This window comes from Caretta caretta, chromosome 1 (assembly GCF_965140235.1).
Source record: "Caretta caretta isolate rCarCar2 chromosome 1, rCarCar1.hap1, whole genome shotgun sequence".
NCBI classification, from domain to species: Eukaryota; Metazoa; Chordata; order Testudines; family Cheloniidae; genus Caretta; species Caretta caretta.
In genome coordinates, this window is record NC_134206.1 from 11,801,587 (window position 1) to 11,820,189 (window position 18,603).

General features: G+C 52.3%; 2 long non-coding RNA genes and 1 pseudogene across 4 annotated transcripts in view; 1 reads left to right on the top strand and 2 right to left on the bottom strand.

The window, feature by feature from the left end:
* The window catches only part of LOC125631792 (uncharacterized), a 31,648-nt gene that overhangs the window by 4,872 nt on the left and 8,173 nt on the right, over window positions 1-18,603 (bottom strand). For all 3 annotated transcript variants that reach the window (XR_007355068.2, XR_012667257.1, XR_012667256.1), the window contains exons 2-3: window positions 8,239-8,300; window positions 8,031-8,111 (exon numbers count right to left, since the gene is read on the bottom strand). This is a non-coding gene — a long non-coding RNA (uncharacterized LOC125631792). The remainder of the gene's footprint in view (window positions 1-8,030; window positions 8,112-8,238; window positions 8,301-18,603) is intronic.
* Window positions 10,596-14,149, bottom strand: LOC142071212 (uncharacterized). Its single transcript, XR_012667258.1, has 3 exons — window positions 12,234-14,149; window positions 11,960-12,115; window positions 10,596-11,190 (listed from the first exon to the last, which is right to left on the bottom strand). It is a non-coding gene; the product is annotated as an uncharacterized LOC142071212 (long non-coding RNA).
* Window positions 10,996-16,324, top strand: LOC125631815 (sialidase-3-like; annotated as a pseudogene).

An 18,603-nucleotide genomic window follows, 5' to 3' on the forward strand; every position in this document is an offset into this window, starting at 1 on the left:
GTTATCAATGGTTTGCTGTCAGTTTGGGAGGGTGTATCTAGTGGGTTCCCACAGGGGTCAGTCCTGGATCCGGTACTATTCAATATTTTCATTAATGTCTTGCATAATGGATTTATGGGCAGCACGTGAGCCCCCCCTTCGGGGACGCTAGCTATGCAACTCCGTCCCTTCTGCCCAAGTCCCCCCTACTGCCTGCTGGAGCCCCAAGGGCCCCCCCAAACCCAATGAGGCCCACCCCCTCCCCACATCCGAAGGAGCCCCAGCCGAGCAGCCCCGGGCCGCCAGCTGACCTCAGCGCTGGCCCCAGCACCCGGCTGCCACCCTATCATTGGGTTGCGCACTGGCCCCAGAACTGGGTCACCGGCCAGCCCCAGTCACCTGCTGGCCTCTGGCTGGAGCTAAGCTGCTGCCGGCTTGGAGGAGAGGGTGTAGGGTGCGCAGGGCCGTGGCTTGGCTTGTCCTATTCTACCTGTCCCCCATGAATGGAACAGAGAATGTGCTTATAAAATTTTCAGATGACACCATGCTGGGAGGGTGTTGCAAGCACTTTGGAGGGCACATTTAAATTCAAAATGTCTTTGACAAATTGAAGAATTGGTCTGAATTCAGCCAGTTGCAATTCAATAAAGAAAAGTGCAAAGTACTTCACTTAGGAAGGAAAAAGCAAATGCCCAACTACAAAGTTGGAAATAACGGTCTTGGTGGCAGGACTGCTGAAAAGGATGTGGGGGTTATAGTAGACCATAAACTGAAATGAGTTGTCCATGTGATGCAGCTGCAAAAAGGCTGATCTGATTCTGGGGTGTTTTAACAGGAGTGTTGTATGTAAGACACAGGAGGTAATTGTCCTGTTCTACTTGACATTGGTGAGGCCCCAGCTGGAGTACTGTGTCCAGTTCTGGGCACCACAATTTAGGAAGGCTGTGGACAAATTGGAAAGAGTCCAGAGGAGAGCAAAAAAATTTTAAAAGCCTTAGAAACCCTGATCTGTGACGAAAGGTTGAAAAAACAAGGTATGTTTAGTCTTCAAAAAAGAAGACTGAGGGGGACCTAATAACGGTCTTCCAATACTTGAGGGCTTTTATAAAAAGGACAGTGATCAAATTGTTCTCCATGTCCACTGAAGGTAGGACACTTAACAGGCTTAATCTGCAGCAAGGAAGATTTTAAATGAGATGTTAGGAAAAACTTCCTATCTATAAGGATAGTTGAGCTCTGGAATAGGCTTCCAAAGCAGGGCATGGAGTCCCCATCATTGGAAGCTTTTAAAAACCAGTTGGACAAACACCTGTCAGGGATGGTCTAGGTTTACTTGGTCCTGTATAGCACAGGTGACTGGACTTGACAACTTCTCGAGGTCTCTTCCAGGCCTACATTTCTATGATTCTATGAAATCCCAAAGGGACATGGTCTTCTTGCAGACCAACCTCTTAGATAGGTCCTTAAGGTGGTCTGGCTGGATATTCAGTTTATGTGCCCCACTGGCAATCTTATTGTGCCATCGCAGCTTTTGGTGCCCACATGATGGCTGGCTGGGTAGCGGCATTCCTGGGCACAGGCACGTAGAATTTTCTGATTTTCATGACAATATGTCTGTACCGAGACAGCCTCCAAAACTGAACCAGTGCAGGTGGGAGGCAGCTGCTGGGTTCGGCTTCAGGCATCCCATTTCTGGTCTTATCCTGCCACTTAATATGGAGCAACTGAGAAAGGCTCCAAAACACAAATCCAATGTTCTTCAGCCTTCCTCAGCACCCATGTTTCACTGCCCTGCAATAGAGTTGCTATGACCATGTTTCCATCGATCCACAGCTCCGTGGCAAGTCTGATGTCATGCCCACAATGTGGCAACTGCTGCTGCTATACAAGCGCCCACATCTTTTGAGCATCCTCCAGCGCTGTAACACTGCCCAAGTATTCGACCCTTGCCACCTGCTCGATGTCCCATCTGGACAGATTAATAGGGAGCTGTTTGTAATGTGGGGCTGGAGATGGCTTGGTGGTAAGAGCCAGAGACTTAGTTTTATCCAGATTAATAACCTTTCCATCGAGGCAGGTTCTGTATGAGCTTCTGGCCCTCGGTTAGGCATGTTGTGAATAGGAGAAGCCCTGAACTGTCACTGCCCATTCCTAGTTCTGTGGATAAACCAGGGCTCCTACCCAGAGTCAGGCCCTGAATTAGGGTTGCCAGTTTTGGTTGGATGTATTCCTGGAGATTTCATCACATGATATAATCTTTTATTAAAGATTAATCTTTAATTCCTGGAGACTCCAGGCCAATCCTGGAGGCTTGGCAACCTGAATTCATGCAAGCCTCTTTAAAAACGGTGAAAAGCAGCCAAAGCAGCCAGAGGACAGCTGGGCTGTGTTACAGAAGGAATCATAGAAGATTAGGGTTGGAAGAGACCTCAGGAGGTCATCTAGTCCAACCCCCTGCTCAAAGCAGGACCAACATCAACTAAATCATCCCAGCCAGGGCTTTGTCAAGCTGGGACTTAAAAACCTCTAAGGATGGAGAGTCCACCATCTCCCTAGGGAACCCATTCCAGTGCTTCACCACCCTCCCAGTGAAATAGTGTTTCCTAATATCCAACCTAGACCTCCCCCACTGCAACTTGAAACCATTGCTCCTTGTCCTGTCATCTGCCACCACTGAGAACAGCCGAGCTCCAGCCTCTTTGGAACCCCCCTTCAGGTAGTTGAAAGCAGCTATCAAATCCCCCCTCACTCTTCTCTTCTGCACGCTAAATAACCCCAGTTCCCTCAGCCTCTCCTCGTAAGTCATGTGCCCCAGCCCCCTAATCATTTTCGTTGCCCTCCGCTGGACTCTCTCCAATTTTTCCACATCCTTTCTGTAGTCCCAAAACTGGACGCAGTACTCCAGATGTGGCCTCACCCGTGCCGAACAGAGGGGAAAAACAGTTACTCACCTTCTTGTAAGTGTTGTTCTTCAAGATGTGTTGCTCATATCCATTCCAATCAGCTGTGTGTGCGCCGTGTGCACAGCTGTCGGAGAGTTTTTCTCCTAGCAGCACCCGTCAAGTTGGCTGCGGAGCCCCCTGGAGTGGCGCCTCCACGGCACTCAATATATGACCCTGATGACCCGGCCCCTCCTTGGTTCCTTCTTGTGGTTACTCCAACAGAGGGCAAGGCGGGTGGGTTTGGAATGGACATGAGCAACACATCTCGAAGAACAAGTTATTAGAGGTGAGTAACCGTTTTTCTTCTTCGAGTGATTGCTCATATCAATTCTAATTAGGTGACTCCCGAGCCTTACCTAGGTGGTGGGGTGGAGTTATGGAATTCCGGATTGAATTCGCTCTGTTGAAAGCTGCATCATCTCTGACTTGCTGGACGATGGCATAATGAGAGGTGAACAAATACACTGAGGACCAACTCACTGCCCTGCAGATTTCTTGGTTCGGGACCTGGGCCAGGAATGCCACCGATGAGGCCTGTGCCCTTAATGGAGTGTGTTGTAACTGCCGGGACTGGTGTCTTGGCCAGCTCATAGCACATGCAGATGTAGGACGTGATCCAGGACAATATTCTTTGAGATGAGACCTGGAGTTCTTTCATGCAGTCAGCCACCGCTATGAACAACCGGTTTGATTTCCTGAATGGCTTAGTGCATTCAAAATAGAAGGATAATGCTAGCTGAACATCCAAGGAGTGCAACCCCTGCTCACGGCTACCGGCATTCGACTTTGGATAAAAGACAGACAGGAATATGTCTTGGCTGGTATGGAAATGAGAGACCACCTTAGGCAGGAAAGCAGGGTGAGGTCTGAGCTGCACCATGTCTTTGTGGAAAACTGTATGAGGTGGGTCGGAGGTAAGAGCCTTTAACTCAGACACTCTTCTTGCCGATGTGATGGCAATTAGGAAGGATACCTTCCATGAGAGGTAGAGAAGGGAGCAAGTCATCAGCGGTTCGAATGGGGGCCCCATTAACTTGGAGAGGACCAAATTAAGGTCCCATGCAGGGACAGGCTGTCTAATCTGAGGATGTAGCCATTCCAGACCCTTGAGGAACTGTCCCACTATGGGGCTGGTGAAGACAGAGCACCCAGTGATTCTGGGGTGGAAAGCTGAGATAGCCACTCGGTGTACCTTTATGGATACTGCCAGGCTTTGCTGTTTCAGGTGCAGAAGGTACTCCAGAATAAGAGGTAACAGTGCCTGAAGTGGGGGTGTATGACGCTGGTCCCACCAGCAAGTGAACCTCTTCCACTTTGCCAGATATGTGGCCCTCCTGGAGGGCTTTCTGCTGCTGAGTAAGACCTCCCTTACCTGCTGTGAGCACAGAAGTTCATGAGTTTCAGCCATGAAGCTTCCAGGCCGTGAGATGGAGGGGCCGTAGGTCTGGGCGATGAAGCTGACCGTGGTCCTGAGTGGTAACGTCGGGGAGGAGCGGCAACATGACCATGGCATCAACCGACAGATCCAGAAGCTTGGTGTACCAGTGTTGTCAAGGCCATACTGGTACCCCCAGAATTATTTCTGCCCCATCTCTGCAGACCTTGAGCAGGACCTTGTGCACGAGAGGGATCGGGGGAAAGGCACAGAGGAGACAGCCTCCCTAGGGTAGCGGGAATGTGTCCGCGATTGAGCCCGGGCTGCTTTTCTGGAAGGAGAAGAATGTTGGACACTTCCTGTTGCTCCAAGCGGCGAACAGGAAACCCCCACCTCTGGAAAATGGAGTGAATGACGTCCGGCCAGATGGACCACTTGTGGCTGTGAAAGGACCTGCTGAGATGGTCCGCCAGTACGTTCTGGACTCCTGGCAGATATGATGCTTCCAGGTGAATGGAGTGGACTATACAGAATTCCCACAGTCTGAGGGCCTCCTGACAGAGGGACAAGGACCGCGTTCCACCCTGCTTGTTGATGTAAAACATTGCAGTGGTGTTGTCCGTCGTGACTGCCACATACTGGCCTTGCAGTTGAGGCTGAAAGGCGTGGCATGCGAGATGCACAGCTCTCAGCTCCTTGATATTGATATGGAGAGAGAGCTTGTCCTGTGACCACAGGTCCTGCATTCGGAGATCTCCCAGATGTGAGCCCCAACCTAGAGCTGACGCGTCCGTCACCAGAGACAAGGAGAGTTGAGGGCTGCTGAAGGGGACTCCCCCGCAGACCATCGGAGCATTGAGCCACCACTGGAGTGACTCTAGGTCCTTCTGTGGTACCGTGACCACTAAGCCCAGGCTGTTGCACCCCAGGCAGCATGTCGAAGCAAGTCATGTCTGTAGATGCCTGAGCCCCAGCCTAGCATGCCGGACCACGTACGTGCAGGTGGCCATGTGACCAAGGAGACTGAGGCAATTCCTCGCTGTTATAGTCGGGTACTCGCTCATGCATCGAATCACGCATGACATGGCTTGGAATTGGGACTCAGGCAGACATGCTCTTGCCTGGACCGAGTCCAACACTGCCCTGATAAATGCTATTCTGTGGGTCGGTGACAAGGTTGACATGTTCACGTTGAGGAGGAGACCGAGTCTCTCAAACATGGATGTGACCAGACTGACCTGTGACTCCACCTGCTCCCTGGTGCACCCCCTGAGTAGCCAGTCATCTAGGTAAGGGTATACCTGCACCTGCCTCCTTCGGAGGAAGGCTGCTACCACTGACATGCACTTGGCGAACACTCATGGGGCTGTCAACAGGCCGCAGGGAAGAGCCATGAACTGATAATGTTTTCGGTAGATCACGAACCTCAAGAAGCGTCTGTGAGCAGGGCGAATCGCTATCTGAAAGTACGTGTCTTTCATGTCGAGGGCAGCGAACTCATCTCCCGGATTCAGGGAAGGGATAATTGTATTGAGGGAGACCATGTGGAACTTCAACTTTGCCATGAACTTGTTGAATCCTCGCAGGTCTAGAATGGGTCTGAGACACCGCCCCCCACCCGCCCCACTGGCTTTGCGGATTAGGAAGTATCGGGAATAGAATCCCTTGCCCCTTAGCTCCTGAGGAACCTCCTCCACTGCTCCTATGGCAAGGGGCGCCTGCACCTCCTGGATAAGGAGTTGTTCATGAGAAGAGTCCCTGAAGAGGGTTGGCGAAGGGGGGTGGCAGGGACGGTAGGAGCCGAATTGGAGAGAACATCCCATTTCCACCGTGCGAAGAACACAGCAGTCTGATGTTATTTGGGACTACGCATGGTAGAAGTGGGATAGATGGTTCAAAAACCACGGGGAAGGATCCCGTGTTGACACAGGTGCTCCGTCCTCATGTGCACCTTCGAAATATCTATTTTGAGCCCAAGGAAGGCTTAGTCGTACCCTGGACCTGTCAGATGGGGGATGAGAAGGCTTACACCTGCCATTCCTACCCTTGCACCTGTAGAATTCCTGCCTCGGCCGAGGAGGATACGGGTGCTGTTGCGGCGGTTGGGGCTTAAAGGGCTTTTGTTGGGTTGCCGGGGTGTGTGCATAGCCAAAGATTTCATTGTCACCCTGGAGTCTATGCCGTCTGGAGTCAGTCTGCTCGGCAAACAGACCCACCCCGGCAAAGGGTAGGTCTTGCATAGTTTGCTGAACCTTGGGCGAGAGCCCCGAGGCCTGCAGCCAGGAAGTACGCCGCATAGCTATCCCTGAGGACAAGGTGCAGGCTGCTGAGTCCGCAGCATCCAGTGTGGCCTGTAAAGAGGTCCATGGCACTGCCTTGCTGTTAGGGCAAATTCCTAAAGCTGTGTTTGTAAGGTTATTGGTATTATGATTTATGATGTTTGTATGAAACCCATTTTGTTATCTAAAATGGAGGACTTGGTCATGTGATCAGGAGGGTTGTGCAGTTGGAGTGTTTTCCCGCCCTTTCCAACGGTCAGCAGTGGCCCAAGTAGTAAACAAGTTCCAGTTTTAACTGGATTTTCCCGTGGATTCTATGGGGTTTCCCAATGCAGGGGTCTCAAACTCGTGGCCACGGGCCATCTGCGGCCCACGAACCTCCCCCGTGTGGCCCGCAGGACTCCAGGAGTTTTGGGGCCGGGTCTCTCCCTTGGCCTCACCTGCCACCCCCGGGTGCTCCCCCCACACACACCCCAGGTGATTTACAATGGCCCGGGGTCCCGGCAGCGCAGCGGAGCTGAGTGGCGTCTGCCAGCTCGCTCCACGTGTCTGCTGGCCCCTTCCTGCGGCCCCGCGGTGGGGTGGGGCTGTGCCTCCGTGCGCTGCCCCCACCCCAAGTGCCCCTGCGGCCCATGGGAAGCTGCGGGGTCGGTGCCTGGGGGCAGCAGTGCACAGAGGCCCCCCGGCCCGCCCCACCTTGGAGCCCCAGGTAAGCGCCGCACCCCCTGAACCCCCTCCCAGAGCCTGGACCCCCCTCCCCTCCACACATACCCCCTCCTGCCCCCAAACTCCCTCCCAGAGCCTTCACACCCTCCCCACACACCCCAGCCCCCAAACTCCCTCCCAGAGCCTGCACCCCCTTCCCACACACCCCCTCCTGCCCCCAAACTCCCTCCCAGAGCCTGTACCCCCTCCCCACACACCCCAGCCCCCAAACTCCCTCCCAGAGTCTGCAACCCCACCCTCTCCTCCAGCACGCCCCAGCCCAGAGCCTGCACCCAGCACCCAAACTCCATCCCAGAGCCTGGACCCCAGACTCTCTCCCCCACCCAAACTCCCTCCCAGAGCCCAACCTCTCACTCCTTCTGCACCCAAACTCCCTCCCAGAGCCTGCACCCCAATCCCCTACCCCAGACCTCCTCCCCTACCCAAACTCCCTCCCAGAGCCTTAGGCAGGTGGGGAGTGGAGTTTTTTGGGGGGCAGAGTTTTGGGGAGCAGGTTCTGGGTGACATGAGTGACATTATTGGCCCGCTGGAAGGATTTGAGGACTGGCACTGGCCGTAAAGTAAATTGAGTTTGAGACCCCTGCCCTAAGGGATTTTGTGCTATATAGTCTATATAAGAGCGGCAGTTACCTCAGTTCGGAGCTGCCCATCCGAGTGGCAGGTGCACGCAGGTTTGCTTCCACAGGTGATCAAAACTCTGGACAAGTGCCATCTCCAGCTATTACTTACCATCTGCAGCAGTTAACGTCCACCGTTGTCATTCGCCTGTGAACACCCAGCTGTCATCTCGTGAGCCTGCCGCCGTGTCATCTGGAGCCAGTGAGAAGGACGAGTCATCAAGGGATCTCCTCAGAGTTCCTCTCCTGAGGCTCTGTACAAGCCAAAGGATCGAAGTCCTGAGCAACCATCAGAAGGGTGACATTGTATGTTTACTTACCTTTTGTACTCCACGGGTGTCTAGTTTGGGTCTTGGCTTCAGGCCACAGATGTTCTGAGTTACTGTACCAATAGAATAAGTTTCTGTTATTGTTTTATGCATTTTTCCCGTTCCCATTTATGTTCCTCAGTTTCCCCAAAATAAACACAATGTGTTTGGTTTATATACACCTGATTCCACTTGCCTCATTCCAGCAGAGGAAGGGGAAGGGAGGTTACCTAAGGAGGACTAGCTTGGCTACCAACAGGTGATAGATACTGGAGCTCGCAGTAAAGGACTGTGGGCCTATATTTTTGTTGGGGAGTTCCCTGCAGCCTTTCCATATTTTATTCCTTGACCTAACATTGCCCTCCTCGACAACTGCCCCAAACTCCTCCCTGGACTCTGCTGGTACCAGCTCCCTAAACTTCAGCATTGAGTTCTAGGAGTTAAAGGTACCTGCTCAGGATTGCCTGTTGGTTGGCAATCCTGAGTTGCAAACCTCCCATGGAGTAAACTTTGTGTTCGAATAAATCCAGGCACTTGGCGTCGTTAGATTTAGGCGCTGGGGCTTGCTGACCCTGCCTCTCCTCTCCCTCTCCTTTACTGCCAACACTACCAACGAGCAAGGCTGTGGGTGTGTGAACAGGTAGTCAAACCCCTTGGAGGGCACGAAGTACTTCCTCTCCACACCCTTAGCGGTGGGAGGGATGGAGGCTGGGGTCTTCCAAATGGTCTTTGCACTGGCTTGTATAGTTTTTATGAGGGGTAGAGGGACCCTAGATGGTCCTTCTGATGCCAGGATGTCCACCATAGGGTCCTTCAGCTCTATCACCTCCTCAGCCTGCAGGTTCATATTCCGTGCCACCCTGCGCAGGAGTTCCTGGTGGGCACGGCTATCTATAGGGGGCGTTCCCAAGACGGAGGTGCCTGCCACCGCCTCATCTGGAACCCACCCCAGTTCCTGAGCCAGACCCTGGAGTGGCTGGCCCGGAGCTAGAGGTGGCTGGCACGGAGCTAGAGGTGGGGCAGGAGGTCCCCAAGGACAAAGAGGGTGGAGGAACTGGGTCCGCCAGACCCACTTTGTCCTCGGGGACCTCCTGCCCCACCTCTAGCTCCATGCCAGCCACTCCAGGGTCTGGCTCAGGAACTGGGCTGGGTTCCAGAGGAGGTGGTGCAACCGCCGAATCCTCTGCACCCTTAGGGGTGGGGCGCCTGGCTGCTGCCTTCAGCACCCTAGGCTCGGACGCCACTAAGCATGAGGCCTTGGACTGGGCACCCTGGGCCTAGTGGTATGCCCATGGGGTCCAAAATGGCCACTGTGCTGGCCCGTGACACTGCGCAGGCCATGGCCCTGCACCGACGTCAGGTATGTTCCATGCCGGCGCGGCTGCGAATATTTGGACCCTGTCTCCAAGTCCGAATCGGTGCAATTTGGGGTGGGGGGGACTCAGTGCAATGAGGGCTCGCGGGGGCCAGGTCTGTTGGGGGGACTCGCCATGACTGGGGACAGTGTGGAGGCCTTTTTTGGGGTTGGGGCACTGTAGCACGTCTCTTTAGCAGTAATCTTGGGCCAAGCAGTGTCTGTGGGAGGGGAGGGACAGACCAGTCGCGTGGGGACGGGCTGAGCTCGGCTCAGTAGGGCTTGAATCCCTGCCAGGGTTAGAGCTTCTACTTTCACTTATCTTGCTGTTTCTAGGCTCCTTGGTCTAGTTTGCCCCCTTCGCCGTTGGAAAGAGCAGAAAGACAGGCCAGGAGGGAGACTCCAGAGCCGGTCTGAATTGGAGACAGCACTGCAGAGATCACCTCCAGCGGGGCAGGCACCTGCTGACCGTAAATTACTGCACTGGGCTGGTGCTGGGAAAGTCTGGGCTTGGAGGAAGGCCCCTGTTTGTCACTTGGAGGCAGTGGGGGCCGGGTTCTGATCTCTGTCACGCTCATGTAAACCCAGAGCCAGAAATTACTTTGGCATAATTGAGCAGAATTTGGCCCTAACTCAGTGTCCTAGCCCCCCCTCACTGATCAGAACTGGATCCTGCTCTCATTGAAATCAGTAGGAGCTAAGCTTGCACCCTTGCAGCACTGATCTCTGAGCTGGTTGCCTGATGCAGTGAGTCTATGGCAGGGATGGGGAAAGAAGCCAGATCTCCTGACTTGTGGCTTAACCACAGGGCCATCCTGCCTTCGTCCACATTTCGCTGTGGCCAGCGTTTGTTCTTTTTTTAACTAAGGTGAAATGTCCCTTTTCTAATCTAGGTTGATCCCTTGGGGTTTCTCTTTCTGTTTCTTTCACTTCCTGGCTCTGTCCTCCCTCCCTCCGAGCTGTTGTTTGTGGCATGGTTTGAAAGACAGGCCAAAGTTTTTCATTGACACTTTAATTAAAAATGTTGTGATCACATTTCTCCCGACGTTATCTACAAAACCTCAAGGTGGGGCTTAAACTGCCCCATCTCCCTTTGAAGTGTGAGGGAAACTCTGGGCGGCGTCAGAGCATGGAGGAAACAAAGTCCATTTTGGGGAGTTGGGAGCCAAAGAAATAGCAGCAAAAGGAAAATGAAATACAGTTGTGCATAGCTGGAGGTGGGCTGTAACCATGTATGGCTGAGCTCTGCAGCAGGCCATTAATGCACTCCTACCTCTGTGGCTCAGGCTTATTGCTTGTTCTGTCTGAGGAGCCCAATAATGTTTCCTGTCTGAGCAGGTGGGTGCAGCTCTGCAGCTGAGAGAAGCTCCAGAGCTAGCATTGGTTTAACCCCCTTGATGCCTTTTCTCTCCCAGCTGAGGTGTCTGGTACGTCGAGACATCATGATCAAGGCTTCGATGAGTTCTGGGAAGGTGACTCTCTTCCACCAGGATCCGCAGAGTGAGGTCACCTGTCGGGTCCCCGCACTGCTGTATATCCTCACAGACACGCTCTTGGCGTTCACGGAGAAGCGCTCCTCTGCCAGGGACGAGGACGCTGAGTACCTGGTGCTGAGACGAAGTCAGAAGACAGGGACTTCGGTCGAGGTAATTCCTTGTGCGTTGTTTCCCTGAAGACCCCCCCCTTGCTTGCTGCCGCTCTCAGCCCGAGGTGTCTCAGCATTAGCGCTTCCCATGTTACCCGGGGTTCTTTCAACCCAAAGCTCTTGGTAACTTTTACTCTGTGCAAGGTGGACGGTCACATACCTGCTTCTGCGTTCCTACAATCTGTGCTGCTTGCGTCAGAGACATAGCTCTGAGAGCATCAGATTCTGCCTTCAGATTAATTACTTCACCTTCCTTTTCCGCTCTGATTCTTTCCAGTTCCTGCACCTGGTCTTTTAACCAATCTATCTCCTGATCCAGTGTTGTCGCAACCATCCACAACCCCAGCAAAGCAGCCCTTTTCTTTGCCCTACCATTCGGACCTCGCCACCTTCCTGCATTAACCCAGATATCCCATTGCTTGTGGAGCTGCAGGAAGGCTCCGGGGCCAGTGAAGGCACCAGGCTTCCAGGGTTCATTACCCCCATACTCTTGTACAAAATCTGTCAAGCTGTTTCCCAACATAATGTTCAACTGTTCATTCTTTCCAGTTGTTTCCCTGTCTCTGGACATAATTTCTCAACTCGAACAGGCAATCAGCCTGAGTTCTGAGTCCCAGTAACGGAATGTATCTGTAAATTAACTCGCGAACTGCGACACGGGAACTTGTAGGGAGCGACCCCACCCCCCGTCTTTTACCTCCTGTTGCAATGGACAAACTACAAACTGTTTGTACCATCCGTCTCCTTCCTCTCTACCACATCCTTGCTGGGTCCTCCAAATTCTGTTACCCGGGGTTCTTTCAATCCATAGCTCTTGGTAACTTTTACTCTGTGCGAGGTGGTGTCAGGAAACAAATCAGGGGAGACACGGCCGTCCGACCAATAGATGGCTGGCACAAAGAGGACAACACAAGAGTGCTTTCACTTAAAGCCAAACTTTATTTAGTCTCAAGCACTAACACACGTCCGCAAAAGGTTAGTAAAACACCCCCAACCCTTGATAATTACCAAAGCTGAGTGTGGCTCTCGAGTGGCACAGCGGCAGGCTTCCGGTGGCCATATCTTCCGTCTGCCAGTGGGGACTGCAAGATGTATCCAGAGGGAGAGTCCAAAGAAAAGTCCAACTACCTCAAACTTTTCCCCCTTATTTCTACATTAGTAATAGAATGACATGTCCCTTAAAGAAAACTTGTTAAGTAAGCAGTTTCAATAGTCAAGCAAGAGGTTTCTTCTGATTATCGATTAACCAGGTGTGGGTTTTTCCAGAGTTTGCAGCCTTGAGGCCCCAATAGACATTCCTGGGGCATATCCTGCTCTTCAAAAATGCATGTATCAGCCACTTCAACACAATTCTTATCAGGAAGGACGGGGTCAAGCTGCCCTTTCTGTGGCACCCAAAACTCCCCCACCCCCTGCCTTCGTCAAACTGAGAGTGCTGAATGGCCAATTTACAGCCTGCTGACTTCGCTGCTTTTAGCAATAAGCCATAGTGGTTTCAGGCACTTCATTGGTTTGCCAAAGTCTCCCCGTACACCCGCGGTGCTGCCGTTCCCTCTCCAGGCTATTCACCCCCCCAGTAACTAATGATACTGGCAGGTTTCGAGTAACAGCCGTGTTAGTCTGTATTCACAAAAAGAAAAGGAGTACCTGTGGCACCTTAGAGACTAACCAATTTATTTGAGCATAAGCTTTCATGAGCTACAGCTCACTTCATCGGCTGCAACTGGGCAGGGCTAGATTCTGTGAGGGGCAGAGCGCTCCGATGAGGTGCCGGGGGCCTTTACCTGCCTTTTGAAGTGAGGAGGGAGTTGATGCTGCTCAGCACCTTGCAGGATCGCACCACTAAGGAATATGACGGGGGAAGACACCTGGCAACCCTACTGCTGACCTGGGCTGGGAGGCTCATTCCTAATGCAGTGTAAATGTCCAAGAGAGGAGCTCAGGAGAGGGAGGCCAGACCTGGGAACTGGCTGGGATTGCAACAGTTCCTGTCCCACGGAGTGACTGAATGATTGGCATGTGTCTTGTCTCTAATTGCAGGCCTGGATCCACACAGGGAGGAAAAGCAGAGCCAAGCCACTAGAGCAGAAGCCAGTGCAGCCCTCAGGGGAGCTGCTGCAGCCCAGCCCCTGCTCCCTTAGGGGAAGGCAGAACCAACAGCCTAAAATGAGGCTCTGAGAGCCCCTTTTTGGCACCTGCTTGGTTTTCAGAAGTGCTGAGGACTCATCAGCTCCCCGTGGCGGTGGGGCGAAGTGTGAGCTCCATGGCCCATCCAGTCCTGAGGCGGCAGTACAGAATGGTCATCCTGATATACTGAGGAGTGGGCCCCACTTGCTTACCCCTCTGACCTACCTGTTCTTGCCCCCTCTCTCCCGCTGCAGTGGGGGCCCACGGAGCCCTTGACGAGCGCAGTGTTACCGGCTCACCGCCCAATGAACCCCTGCCCGGTGTACGAGCAGAAGAGTCAGACTGTCTTCCTGTTCTTCATCTGCGTGAGGCAGCGCATCTCAGAGTGTTGGATCATATTAAAGAAGTTCTGTATTAAAATCACAAATGAGTTTGATTCCCCATAGTTTAAATTCCAGGGTATTACTAATTAAGAGCTCTCTTGGTTTTTGGTACTGTTTCTCTCCCTCTATGTGTGAAACTTGCAAGCTGCTAATTGTGTTAGTACATTCTAAGACAGAGTCTGTTCTCAAAGCAATTCACAGAGAGAGACTCAAAGCAATACTCTAACAACAGAAACAGCATCCAGAGACTCCCTGCCCTTTTGTTGTATTAACAATTGTGATTAAAATAGAGATAGAGGATGTATGTGGATGGATGCTTGGTGTGGATAATAACTGAATGATCAGGGAGGTGCCAGCCTAAGAATCCAGTGTCCATTGGCTGAAGAAGGCATCAAGTGGAAATAACCAGAGGACCCCCCCGGAGGGCAGACTGGAATCCACCCAACAGCCTCAAGGATGGGAGAACCAAAGAACAAGATAACATCTTGGAGCCGTCAGGAATGTGCTATCTGCTGATTGATTCAGCAACAGCATGATGAAGCAATTCCCATAGACTGGCATAGGAAGAAATTCCTATAAAAATAGACTCTAAAAAGTGAGAACTTTGGGGTCTGATTCTGCAAACCAACTTCCAGGAGCGTCAGATGAGCATCTGACAAGGCCCTGCTCCCTCCTCATGTCCAGGCCACCTGGCCAGTGGCTTGGCATGAGCAACTCTAAGGCTGGTAACTATGATAACAACCTTGCAGAACCTGTGTGTGTGTATGTTTGTATGAATGAATGTGTGACTAAATATGAGATTGAATGGAATGTTATAACTATAACTAACTGCTTACTATGATTCTTTCTGTATTCACAATAAATGTGGTATTTTGCCTTTTTCCCTTTAATAAGATCCTGCTGGTTTTTATTTTATTGGTACAACAAGAGCAACGGCAGATCCGCACTGGGCAGAACGCCGCCCGGCTGTGCTACGTCTGCAGCGGAGACGCCGGCCAGACCTGGAGCTCGGTAACGGACCTGACGGAGCAGGTGATTGGGGAAGACTTGAAGGACTGGGCCACGTTTGCGGTGGGGCCGGGGCACGGGGTGCAGCTCCACTCCGGGCGGCTGGTGATCCTGGCTTACGTCTACCACATTACCGCTCGCTGCTGCCACCTGCTGCTGCCCTGCTGGACCCAGCCCCGGTCCTTGGTCTTTTATCGTGATGATGGCGGGCAGTTCTGGCACAAGGGCGAGCTGATTAAGGGCATGAAGACGTTGGAGTGCCAGGTGGCCGAGGTGGCAGGCCAGGCCTGTGACCCCGTCCTGTACTGCAACGCCCGCACCCCGTGCCGATGCTGGGCGGCTGCGCTCAGCACAGACCAGGGGCTGACATTCGAGAGCCCCTCCTCATGCAAGAAGCTGTGCGAGCCGCCTCACGGCTGCCAGGGCAGCATGGTGAGCTTCCCGCCGACAATGGGGCTTCTGGACGCAGATGACGTGGAAGAGCCAGACGCCCCAGCCCACGAGATGACTTGCCTGTTGAACAGTGGGAATGCCGCCTCCGCCCTCCACAGAAGCACCACGTCATGGCTGCTTTACTCCCACCCAATGGATAAACGCAAGCAGGTCAACCTGAGCATCTACCTCAACCGCTCCCCATTGAATGAGGCCAAGTGGGGACACCCCTGGCTCCTGTACAAAGGACTGTGTAGTTACTTGGACCTGGCCATGTTACAGTAGGCACCAGCGCTGCTCTTGTTTGGCTGCTTGTTTGAGTGCGGGGTGAGTTATGCGTGTGAGGAGATCGCCCTCCAGTTCTTCTGCTTTGATGATCTCCAGAAGAGCAGAGGCTCCTGCCCCTCCTTGGAGCAGGAGCCCGAACCAAAGCTAAAATCTGACTAGCAGTGTCCTCCAGGGGAGTAAGTGAGGCAACCCCTCCCGAAGATCCCCACCCTCATGAGGCCTGGGCTTCCAAAAGCAGCCTCTTCTTTTGGGTGTCTCTGGTTCAGGGCCTGAGACTTCCTAGGGCATGGGTGGGCAAACTATGGCCCGTGGAATGAGTGTAATAATTTCTGTGGAGTTATGACAACTGTTTTGTCAGAGTTGATGTGCCATAGCCCTGTGCTAAAATTCTTATGCCCTTCCAATCAAAATTCTTAATGTCCACCACTGCCCCCAGCTGGTTAGAATCACATCAACTCATAGGCACAGGAACTAGGGGTCTGGGGGGTGCTGCAGCAACCCCAGGTTTTATGTGGGGCTCTGCTTCTGGCCCCGCACCTGGGGTCCTGGCTGCTGGCCCTGCACCCAGAGTCCTGGCTTCTGGCCCTGTGCCCAGGGTCCCGGCTGTCAGCCTCAGGGCTCTGCTCCCGGCTCCACATGCGGGGTCCTCTCCTGGCCCTGAGCCTGGGGCTCTGCCCCCACCCCCAGCTGTGGCCCCAGCTTCAGTCCCCTTACCATGTCCATGTTCCCGCTCCTAGAGCCACGGCCCTGCTCCCAGCCTCAGCTCTAAGGGGTGGCAGGGAGAGCGGACATGGGTAAGGGGGGGTGCAGCGTCCCCACTATAAAAATGATACTGGAATCCATCTTAAACCTGGTGCTTTTTCATTTAGAAGGAGGGGTGGGAACCCAGAGAAAGACAAAGGATTCTTGCCTTGTGCCAAAGATATAAAAGGGGGTGGGACAGAATAAAGGGATCTTCCAGAGAATACCCCGGCTTTCCATCTAAGGTTTTGGCTACAGTTGCACGTTATACCACAATAAAGCCTCCCAGAGCGCTCTACCTTACTCCCCATCTGTAGCCAGACAGCCAGCCCCCCCCCCCCCCCCCCCCAGACCAGCATTGCTGGAAACACAGGAGGAAGCCGGAACAGGGCACTTAACATATATTCCAGCACAGCCTTTGAAGCTGTGAAAAGCACAGGTGTGCTGCTACAATGTGCCTCTGGGAGCAGATACAACGATTAAGCTCACAGCAGGCAGAGGCCCTGTGACAGACATGGCTCTTAGCCCCTACTAAATAGCGTGATGCACACACACCAACATCCTAGGTGGGAAAATATTTACCCTGATAAAAGAAATGTCCAGTAGTCGAAACTTACTGTTTCTCTCCCTTGCAAGTGTAAACTACTCTTGCGAAAGCTGGCGTCACCCAGACAGACCAGCCTCAATTTGGCATAAGAAAGGAGAAAGAGAATAAAGGAGTACAGAGGTATAAGTAGGGGACCTACAGCACCATGATTTTTGAGTGCTTTTCACTATCTATCTGCTGGTCAGATAAGTGACAGCCTCCCAAGGCTTCTGCAGCTAAGAGGGTCCCTAAGCCTTGTCCCTTATTCGTCTTTCCGCGGAATTGAGTGACCGATCCTGGCTTGGCACCGCTGGAATCGAGAGATGCAAGGAGGGTAAGAAGGGTAAGCTCTATCCTCTTTCCCACACCTGATCTCCTACCTTTAGTGTACACATATTTTGAAACAGAGCTCTATACTTTGTTTTCTTTCTTTGGGATTGTGGCTTCAGTTTTGTAACTTGTTTGTGTGTGTAACATCTCTACATTTAAATAAGTAGGCACTAGCAATTTTGTAACCACATGATTAGAATCTAGCTTAATAAATTTTGGTAACCATTTATGCATAAGCCTGACTTGTTTTCTCTGGTTTACTGTAAAGCAGCCAACACAATTAAAGAACCTCAGCCGTTTTGGCTCTAAAGCCTGGCCATTAGGTGAGAGTACTAAGAGCCTAGCGTTGAGTTGTGCCGCCTCCACGGGGCAAACTCTTGGGGCACCTGTCAGTCAATCCTGGCTGCCCACTGCGAAGGAGCTCTGAGCTCTAGCAGTTAAAGTCACGGGTGTGGAGAGGCTCTTAGTGCTGCCATTGGGGCACCTGTCAGTCAGTATTGACTGCCCGCTGCGAAGGAGCTCTGAGCTCTAGCAGTTAAAGTCACGGGTGGTTAGGACCTTGGGGCATCCGTCAGCCTAGCCCAGGCTGCCCACCGCGAAGGGACAGTGCGTCCTAGCGGTTAAAGTCACGGATGGTATAAATGGGCATAGCTGGCACCTCACCAAACATCCTTGGCCGTCGGCTAACAGAAATTGGCGTCACGAACAGGATTGTGATATAGGCTGCAGTACAGTAACACAATGAAACCAGTCATGATAAACACCACAGAATTCCCTGAGCTAGAGAAAAGTTTGACCCAAGAGGGATGGGGAAATCCTCTGTGGAGCAAAGAACTGCTGGAGAAATATTGGGGAAAACCAGCAGAGATCTGGCAGCATTTCTGTAACTGGAGAACTGCCTGCAAGATGAAGAAAGGGAAAGGAAAAGGTGCTTGTATATGGCTGCTTACTAACATTTGGCAAGCTGCCTGTAAGGATTATCATAGTCTGGCAATAGAATTTAATAGGCTACAACAGGAAAGGGACACACTGCGCAAGGAATGCCAGAATTTAGATACCAGAGTAAGAACACTGAATAGGGATATGGAACATCTTCAGAAAAGATTACTTCCCTTAATTGAGAAAGAAGGGATAGAACGAAGGGAAAAGCTGGAGACTAAAACACGCAGTATCAACCGGGCTAAAGTTGAGACTGCTCTCTGGCTAGACCCTGAGGAATGGGATGGAGACATTTGGGATTCAACAGATGAGTCCCCCTCCTCTGAGGAGGAAGGTCCCTCTGTAAAATTAAGACCAGCTATCACACATCACAAATCAGAAGAACATGAGGAAAATTTGAGTGGGGCAGAGCTGGATGAAGAAGGGGATGACAATTATCCATCCACCTCTTCAAAAACAAAGAAGGGAGGTAAAAAGGGAAAAGGGAGTAAAGCTCCAACACACTTTACCAAAATTACCACCCGCCAATATACTCCCATGGAGT